Raw genomic sequence first — 10,780 nt, 5'->3', positions numbered from 1 at the left:
TTGCATTTGGTAGTCTAGTAGTGGGATTATGTGAGGGGCAAAATAGAGAAGAGCTTGGAAATCTTTCTAAAATATGTAACCTGAACACAAAACCCAGTAACAAGAGGCAAGAGACTAGCTAGGAAAAGGGAAATTAGTTTTCAGATAGAAACTAGAGTTGATTAGATGAGAATTTCAAATCTTTTATGCTTTTGTTTTCTGATCATTCCTTTTTTTAAAAAAAGAATTATTTTATTTAACTTTATTTACTTACTTACATATTTATATTTGAGCAGAGAGAGACAGAGTGAGAGAGAGAGAGAGAAAGTGAGAAAACAAACCACCAGGTCCGGGACTCAAATCATGGTCAGCCACGTGGGAATCCAGCGCCTTTAACTACCTTGCCACCTGCCGGCCCCTGATCATTAATTTCTAGTTCTCTTCCTCTAATCTCTTCTATCCTTTTGACTAGGTGCCTGAACCACATCTTAACCTGCTTCCAAACTCATCATGAATTTTCATTACTAGGAATCGCAGTTTTGGGACCAGCTTCTTGGCTCACTGAGTAAGGGAGCCAGATCCCACAAGGTTGACAGCTTGGTTCGAGTAGAGTCCTGGCCCTCGTGGCTTGAAAAATATGCCAGGTGCACACCGGAAATCCGAAGAAGATAGAGAAATAGAGGAGAAGGGATTGAGGTGTAACTATGCCCAATTTGGGGGTGTTTTCTTCCTCTCCCCCTCCCTCTCTGTGGCTCTCTGGTGAGTAGACCCTCTGGCAAACAAACAAACAAACAAACAAACAAACCCACAAAACCAAAACAACAAAACCAAAACAAAGGACCATCTTCCCCAATCTCAGTTCTGTTTAGAAAGACTTAGATGTCTTCCTCTTGTCACCACCAGACTTCAGAGTCCAGTGGTTGGGAAACTGGAGGGCAGGGATCCTTCTCTTTAAAAATGCCCCTCCCAATTCACTGCATGTCCTTTCCTGAGAGGGAGAAATGATGTCATTTTGTGTGACTGGCCTGATGGAGGCTGCTGTCCCTTCCTGGTGGTCATATCCAACTCACCACCAGCAGGCTCAGTGTAGACAGAGGTATGTGGACAGGTATGACTGATGAGAGTTCTGCTGCTCACCCTGGTCCTCTGAGCACCAGAGGGTGCTCTGCCTCCTTCAAGGGCGTGCAGCCAGTCTGTATCCTCCAGTCTTACCTACACTGCAGGACTCCAGTTCTCCAGGTGGATCCTTCTCTGACACATCTCAGGAACCTAGAGCAAAAGTGGGGTACACCCCTCCCTGCCTGGCTATAGCAGCACACCATCACCCTCTAGTGGTTTTCCATCTCTGTGGTAGTTCCAAGGCAAGTTAACAAGCCAGGCCACTGATGTCACGAAAGCTGCTGGTCCGGACCAGGATCTGGGTTCCACATGGCTGACTGCAATTCGTTTTGTTTTGTTTAAATTTTTCTATAGAGTACATGCACTCTCTGCGGGAGAGAGAAAGTGAGAAGGCACACTCCAGGGGAGTGGCCAGAACACAATGCCTTCTCTGTTTTCCTCTCAGGATTTTGGGCATGCAGGCACACACATGCCAGTGTGTTTTCCAAGCCACTGGATCTGGGACTTGAACTGCTCAGTAACCATGTTGGGATCCACCTGCCTTAATCACTATGCTACATGCTGGCTCTCAACTACAATTTGAATACCAGTCCCAATGTCTGAAAATACATGTCAAACACATACAGCATGCATGCCTGGAGTCCCAACTAGACGGGGAAATGGAGGAGAAAGAATTGTGGCATGATCATGCCCCACTAGGGAGTGCTTACTCCCTCTCCCTCTTTCTTCCTTTCTCTCTCTCTCTCTCATCTGTCTCTGATGAATGCATGTACCATCCGGCAATTAAAATATTTGTTTTAATTAGATAAAAAATGTTGGTCTTATATATACCCTCAAGCTTTCTGGTTCTCATGGGGCTTCTCTCTCTCATCTTTGGGGCAAGGAATGCTGGAATGTTTCTTTTCACAAACACTGCACTCTCTAAACAGACTCCTTACTTTAAATTCACTTTCTTATCAGAGAAGGAGGGAGTTGTAGAGCAAACTGGGTGGGAAAGTGGCTGGCCCCTTTTCTGGAAGTTTTCTAAATTAAGGATGTGGGTTAATGTCTTTTGCTCTCTCTATTCACCAGTTTCAGGATAAAGACTTCTCAAACCATGCTGTTGTTTTAGCATATTTTCAGTAGATACTAAAAGTTCCAGGTATTGTCAAATCTACTCTTCTCCAAAGCCCTGAGAGTGTGTACTATTCTTCTACCACTTTATAGATGAGAGAACTGCAGACTGAGGAGGTCAACGGCCCTGGGTTACAGAGGTACTCCCATTGGCCTGTCCTCACAGCCCGCACTTCACTTCTGAGTGTAGTCAGATGATCAGGATGACTTTTAAGGTGGTATCAAAAATTGAAAGCACTAATATGATTTTTTCCCTAATAGCTGCTTAACAAGGCTAATAGAGAGTAGAATGTTGTTCCTGAGATACGGAAGAACCCATCTTCTGGGAAACTGGCTGAAGAGTAAATCTCAACTCCCTGCAGAGTGGAGTAGGTCCCTGATCAGAAGTCAGCTTCTATATTAAAGACAGCTAAGTCAGACTTGCAAACCATGTGTCTGAAATAGCTAGATGAACACATTACTTTAGGGCCTCCCCCAGAATTGTCTTTTACTCCTGCTAGTCTTGTCTCATTTTGAAAATAATTTCTTGTACCAGCAGATGGCATAATGGTTATGTCGCTGGACTCGCATGTAATCGGCTTCAGTTTAAACCCCAGACCTGGTGGCTTAAAACTCATACTGGGCATGTGTGCATGCATGCCCAAAATCCTGAAAGGAGGATGAAGGAGAAGGGATTGTGGTGTGGCCATCTCCCTGGGGGGGAGGGGAGTGATTTCTCGCCTTCTGTATCTCTGTCTCTCTGTCGAGGGCACACACACTATAGCAAAAATCTCTCTAAAAAAAAAAATCCCGAAATATATCAACTCTGACTTTTGACTGTTCATAGGTTTTTCTCTCTTACCAGCAATCTCCTGTTCCACATTAACTGACATCCCTTACAGCCCCTTGAGCTCCCAGATATCATAAATGCTTCCCTCAGTTCATATGCTTAGATTATGGCCACTACAAAATAACTTCTTAAAGTAGGACTAGACCTTGTCCAAAAAGGAATATCCCAGTATCAATGGGAAGGATTTTCAGCTCATTTCAATCATTTATACTTATTACGTGGGATTAGTATAGAAAAAAGCCCCATATTACAATAAAAGTCAGTTTGCCCAATTTTTCAACCAATGAAGAGAACTCATTAATATCTCTAATATTTGATATTAAGGGGCAACTCTATGAAACTTACAATGGTGGTCGTAGTGATATTTTTTGAGGAAGTTGTGTACACTCTTAACATTTTGGATCTAAGCGGTCCTAAGGATTAACCTCTCTGGTGTCAGTATCTGAAATAATTACACTTTTCCTAAGCAATCAGTTTGTTTTATCTGTTGGACACTATAAATCTTCAACCAAATTCACCTTTGATTCCATTCTCACTATTCCATTGAAACTGCTTCTCACGTTACAAATCACCTCTCTTTTGCCAAAGCCACAGACAGTGCTTTGTCTGCACTCACTCCGTCACTCAGCGGCAATTGATACAGCCCACTGCTCCGTTCTCCTTGCTACGCTTCCCTCCTCCGCTTTCGTATCTCATGTTCACTGCTGCATTTCTCTGGCTGTTCCTTCTCAGTCCCCTTTGTCTCTTCCTTGGCCTGCTCAATTTTGTTAGAAGACTTCAGGATTGGGGGCCAGCTCGCAATTCTGAGTCTAGTTCTGAAACTGGCCTTCTCTCAGAGTCAGGTGCACACCTTCACTGCTTTCTGCTTCCTGGTAAGAAGTTCAAAAAGGTGAGGTGACTCTGGATTTAAGTGTGATAGTGGGCCTTCCGGACTTCTGCCTTATGATCAATAGTGGTTCTCTTTCCCCTGGAAACTTTTTTCTTTCCTTGGCCACCAGTTTTTGAAACACAGTAAATTAGGTTGTGGCTTTTCTTAATTTGATATTTGATAAGTAAATATCCTTTTGACTTTCAAAAATGTGTATTTTATAGGCTTTTGGATGTAAAAGATTCTATGATGTAGATTACAGCCAGTCTAATCAGAATGGTTCTGAGATTTTTAGAAATATAACTAATTTAGTTAGTTAGAATAGGATCTATCTAGTTAAGATAGACACAATAGGGTAAGACAATGCTTTGTAATACTGAGGCCATATGGGAAGGTCCCGGGTTTGAGCTCTGAGGTCTCCCTGTGTATGCTCAGGAGAGCGAGAAAGTGAGAAATCACTCTGTAGGAAGATGGCCATGCCACAATCTCTTCTCCATTCTCCTCAGATTTTGTGTATGCACACGCATTCTCCCAGTGTGATTTTCAAGTCACAAGTCTGGGACTTGAATGGCTCAGTTGACCATATGGGGTTCGGTACCTTAACCACTATGCCACCTGCTGGCCCAGTCATGTTCATTTTAAAGGTTTTTGATTCATGTGATCAAATTGCATTTAAGAGACACTGTAAAATGTATACTTCCCACAACAGTGTAAGAGTGCCCATTCTCTGTGCTTTTATTTATTTATTTTTGGAGAGGTTTTTGCTACAGGGCACATGCATTCACCAGAAAGATGGAGACAGAAAAACAGAAAGTGAGAGATCAACTCCCCCACCTCCAAGGGGGATGGCCATGCCACAATCCCTTCTCCTCCATTCTCCTCTCGGGATCTTGGGCACGCATGCACACATGCTCTGCATGAGTTTAAGGCACCGGGTCCAGGACTTAAAACCATGGTCGACTGTGTGGGAGTCCTGCAACATAGCCGTTATGCCAACTGCTGGTCCCCATTCTCTGTACTTTTAGGTATGTTTCATTGTTAAAGAATTTTTGTCTATAGTAGATATTTAATTAGTATCTGATATCTATTTTTCATTTCTCTTTGTTTTTCTATTTATATAATTTGTTTAATAAGTTTCCCATTTATACTTTTGGACTTTTTTTTTTTTTTTTGATTTTTGCCATAGGGTGTGTGCATTCACCAGAAACAGAGAGAGGGGAGGGAAAGCAAGAAATCACCTCCAGGAGGGATGGGCACACCACCATCCCTTCTCTTCCATTCTCCTCTCAGGACTTTGGGCACAAGTGCACATACACTGGTCATGTTGTTGAAACCAACTGGGACTCAAACCATAGAGTCAGCCATGTGACACTTTAACCATCACACCATTTGGTGGACATGGCCCTCCTTTTAAGTTGGGAGTATGTGGGGACCAGCAGTTGGCATAATGGCTATGTCGCTGGACTCACATGCAGCTGACTGTGGTTCAAGTCCTGGACCCAGTGGCTTAAATTCACACAGGTGCGTGTGTGTGAGTGTTCAAGATCCCAAGAGGAGAATGGAGGAGAAGGGATTGCGGGTGGCCATCTCCCCTGGGGGATGACTTCTAGCTTTCTGTCTCTCTGTCTCTCTCTGCCTTTCTAGCGAGTACACATACCCTATAGCAAAAACCTCTCAAAACAAATAAATAAATAAGTAAATGGGAGTATGGTATGGTTTAAAACATTGATTTGTAGAAAATTTTTATATATTTAGGATATTGTCCTACCATGTGTATTTGAACTACTGGGTTGTCAGAAAATTCATGATGCATTTTTGCATTGAGAAACAAAGAAAAACTCGTCATGACTTTTCCAACGACCAAGTATTACTCTTAGTTATTTACCTTTTTCTCTTTCCCCATACATTTTTTTGTTTTTATGTCAATTATAAAAGATATTCCTTAATGACTTCTGTCTTTGGCAGTATGTCTAGAAAAAGTGTTCCAACCCAGAATTTTATATTTTCCTAATTTCTTTGTATTTTTAAAAAAGTCTCTCCCTTTCTTTATTTGGCTCTCTTTTCACATCTATGCATGCTATATAGGGAGGTATATGGCTACATGAAGCAAGGTAGATCCAACTACATGCATCCAGGTACTTAAACAGTAATTAAAGCAACGCTAACTGGATGCATGGAATTTCACTGCATGGACATTCCACAGTTATTTGACCAACGTGCAGACAGACAATTTTATAGTTGGATAGTTACTTTTTTTCTGTCTCATACAAATTGACACCGATTTTCCATATACATTTCTTCAGGTTTAGTATCAGTTTGGGAAGTGTCATTTAACCATCTGTGTGATTTTGTAGTAGAGCAGTTTTGGTGATGACTAGGTAGGGCTCTGGTGGTAGGTGACTGAAACAATGTCGTTTTGGAAGTGTAGTTTGTCTGCATGAGTGATTTTGTAGGTAGGGCAGTTTTGGTGATGACTGGGTGTGGCTCTGAAGGTAGGTTACTAAAACAGTGTAAAGGTCACTAGAAAATAGGCGGCGTTGAGTTACAGGTCTCTGCTCATCTCTTTCCTCTGTATCTGCCAGCGCTGTTTGGAGTCCTCTAAGGCTTTGCCTGAAAGAACATCCAGAACATCCTCTCCCTTCCCTTAGACACCTCTGCGGGCTGCGAGTGGTGGCTTCCGCCCGAATTTATCTGTCGTTGCTATCCCATGCTTTCTGTTTTCAAAAATTATAAAATCTTGGGAACCAGCAGTTAGCGTAATGGCTATGTGGCTGGACTCCCATGTAGTCGACCGCGGTTCGCGTCCCGGACCCAGTAGCTTAAAACTCACGCCAGGCGCGTGTGCATGCGTGCCCAAGATCCCGAGAGGAGAATGGAGGAGAAGGGATTGCGGCGTGACCATCCCCCCTGGGGGGTGATTTCTCGCTTTCTGTCTCTATGTCTCTCTCTGTCTGGCAAGCACACGCGCCCTGTAGTGAAAATCTCTCACTGCAATCCCTTCTCCTCCATTCTCCTCTCGGGATCTTGGGCACGCACGCACACGCGCCTGGCGTGAGTTTAAGCCACCAGGTCCGGGACACGAACTGCGGTCGACTACGTGGGAGTCCAGCGACATAGCAATTACGCTAACTGCTGATCCCTCATTTGTAAATCTTTAAAAAAAATTTTTTTTTAAATTTGCTATTAGGCACATGAGCTCACCAGAGAGAGAGAGAGAGAGAGAAATCATTCCCCAGGGTGGATGGCCTTGCTGCAATCCCTCTTCTTCCATTCTCTTCTCAAGGTTTGTGGGCACACACGCACACATGCCTGGCTTGTTTTTTAAGTGCCAGATCTAGGACTCAAACTGCACACTAAGCTGTATGGGATTCAACTGCCTTAAGCATCATGCCACCTGGCTGGTTTGTAAATCTTTATTATAATTCTAATAGAATTTGAGGACAATTTATTATTATTTTTTAAATTAAACAAAATTAGGCTGACAATTTAACGTTATTGGAATCCTGGCTGTTCATGATAATAGGCCATACTACCACTCTCCATCTGGTGTTAGTTTGTGATAGATTCTGCCAACAGTACAAAAAAAAAAAATAAACCAACTTTTGAGAATCTGATAAAATGCTGGCACACTAATGCCTTTTGTTACTCATGAAAACACAATTTTGAGTTTTATCCTTACAATGTTCCCAACCGATTGACACGAAGGCTGACGCATAGGTACACAGCCATCTGGAATCACACCTGCCCACACCCCTACAAACACAAATGCGTCAAGGCACATATGAGCACAAAAAGCACCAACAGACATAATTACTCTCACATACTCATAGCCTAAATATTCACAAGAATAGGTGGGTCTGGTCTGAGTTACTACAGAAGTTAATTACATAAGAGTAAAAGGAGACAGGTGGAGAAGACTGAGTAAGTAAAACCGAGTATGAGTTACTACTCAAGGAATAATAGTACTTTTTAAAAAGTTATTTAAACAAACAAACAAAAAAAGTATACACAAGAGACCAAAGGGTGAAATGAAGGAATTTGCGAGGAATGGGAAAATAGAAAGATAATTCTCCTGGAAGGTTTGGGTATTCCTGCTTCATTGTTTCTGAGTTTCATAGTAATTCCCCTTCCTCTTCTCTATCATAAGATGAAACTTAAAAATATTAATCCCTTGGTGCCGACAAGTGGTGTGGTGGTTAAAAGTGCTGGCTTCCCATATGGCTGACCATGGTTCAAGTCCCGGACCTGGCAACTTCTTTTCTCACTTTCTCTCTCTCTTTCTCCGTCCCTCTCTGGTCAACTTAAAGTAAACAAATGAATAAATAAATAAAGTTAAATAAAATAATTCTAAAGTTAAGAAAATTAACCTCCACTGTTCTCTCTTTCTCTTTCTCTCTCTTTTTTTAAAATAGCTTTATTGATATAGAATTCACATACTATGAATTCAGGCCCACCAGGTGATGTGGTAATTAAGGTGGCTGGATCCCACATGACTCTGTGGTTTGAGTCCCAAACCCAGCAGCTTGAAAAGCATATCAGGTGCATGGTGTGTGTATGGCCAAAATCCCAGAGAAGAATGGAGGAGAAGGGGTTGTGGAGTGGCCATCCCCCCTGGGGGTGATTTCTCACTCCACCCCTCCACACGCCCACGGTCTTTCTCAAGTGAGCACAAGGGCCATAAATAGCAAACTAAAAAAAGAAAAAAAAAACTCGCCATTTCGAAAGGTACAACTTAGAGGCGTATTCATCTCTTTTGTGTTGCACTAATAGAATACCAGAGACTGGGTAATTAATAAAGAAATTTGTTGGGCTTGCAGATCTGGAGGATGGGAAGTGCAGCTGTTCCGTGGTGAAAGGACATTAAGAGGCTGCATGTGCACCAGAGAAAGACAGCCATAGCCATCCTCTTACCAGGAACCCATGCTCATGATAACTTACACACTCTCATAACACCGTTAATCTATCTATGAAGGCAAAGCCCCCGTGATCTAATCACATTTTTTTTTTGATTTTGTCTTTTTAAAATTACTTTGTATCATAATTTCTGATCTACATTTAATCATTGTATGTGTTTGTGGGGTACAGCATAGTTTTACAAAGCATTCATACAATGCGTGATAAAGCAAGGATATAAACGTATTCATTAACAAAGAATATTACATTATTTTGTGGAACTTTGATAATCATTTTACTAGTTTTAATAATTTATTTCTTTTTGAAGGTATATATTGGGTTGGCAATGCCCTTTTTTCTTTTTTTCGAGAGTTTTTTGCCATAGGGCGCATGCGCTCATCAGACAGACAGAGACAGACAGAGAGACAGAAAGTGAGAAATCACCCCCCAGGGGGGATGGCCATGCCGCAATCCCTTCTCCTCCATTCTCCTCTCGGGATCTTGGGCACGCACACACACGCGCCCGGCGTGAGTTTTAAGCCACCGGATCTGGGACACAAACTGTGGTCAACTGCATGTGTGTCCAGCGACATAGCCATTACGCTAACTGCTGGTCCCTCAATGCCCTTTTCTTTTATTCCTTTTTATATATTTAATCACTGCACATTTTGTTTGTTTGTTTGTTTGTTTGTTTTGAGATGTTTTTGCTATAGGGTGTGTGCGCTCGCCAGACAGACAGAGAGAGACAGAGAGACAGAAAGCAGGAAATCACCGCCCAGGGGGGATGGCCACGCCGCAATCCCTTCTCCTTCATTCTCCTCTCAGGATCTTGGGCACGCACGCACATGTGCCCGGCGTGAGTTTAAGCCACCGGGTCCGGGACTCGAACTGCGGTCGACTATGTGGGAGTCCAGCGACAAAGCCATTACGCTAACTGCTGGTCCCAATCACTGTACATTTTGACAACATACAAAATGGCTTTTCCCAGGGTGAATATAGTGCATATTAGTCAAGTCACAGATATTACCATGTACATTATCATCAACAGATAACTTTTCATTTTTGCTTCTGTTAAATGTTTTTCCCCACCCCCTCTCTCCCTGCCAACCCCCCATACTATCTCTATAGTTTTAGTTGCCCTTCCTGCCGTTACACCTACCAGCCTTCCAGTTTCTGCCGTAGAGTGTAGACATCACCTCTTACAGGTCCCACCTGTCAATACGGTTGCATTGAGGATTCTCTAACACATGAACTTTGGAGAACACATCTGAATTACAAGTGGTTTTTGGAATATTTTAAACTATGGAATCATTCCCATGACCTAATTCCATAATATTTTTCTCACCCTTGAAGAAAACTCATGCCATTAGCAGTCATTCTCTATTACATCCAGCCCTGGCACACTAATCTACTTCTATCTTGATGGACTTTCTCATTCTGGACAGTTCATATAATTAGAAGTTGTGTAACATGTGATCTTTTCTCTCTGGATTCTTTTACTTAGAACAATGTTTTCCAGGCTTATAGATCTGTATTTCATTCATTTTTATTGTTAAATAACTTTCCACTGTATGGATCTCTCTCTCTCTCTCTATCTATATATATATATACACACACATATATATATATACATGCAGTTTTCCATAGAAAAAACATGTCACATTATTGTACAATAGAGCTTCATAACTTTTCCATGTTGCAGAAGTGAAAGTGTATACCCATTAAATAACTTCCCATTTTTCCCATCCTCTAGCTCCTGGTAATCAGCATTGTACTTTCTGTTCCTACAAATTTAACTACTTTAGATACCTCCGATAAGTGAAATGAAACAATATTTGTCTCTCTGTGACTGGCTTATTTCATTTAGCATGATGTCCTTAAAGTGCATTTATGTTGTAGTGTAGTGTGCGGCAGGATTTCCTTTCCTTTTTTTTTTTTTTTTTTTTGGAGGTTTTTTCTCTATAGGGCCCATGCGCTCC

Source organism: Tupaia chinensis, unplaced genomic scaffold, assembly GCF_000334495.1.
Source record: "Tupaia chinensis unplaced genomic scaffold, TupChi_1.0 Scaffold144909_1, whole genome shotgun sequence".
In the NCBI taxonomy this organism is placed as follows: Eukaryota; Metazoa; Chordata; class Mammalia; order Scandentia; family Tupaiidae; genus Tupaia; species Tupaia belangeri.
The sequence above is the reverse complement of the archived record's forward strand: the minus strand, read 5'-3'. Positions refer to the sequence as shown.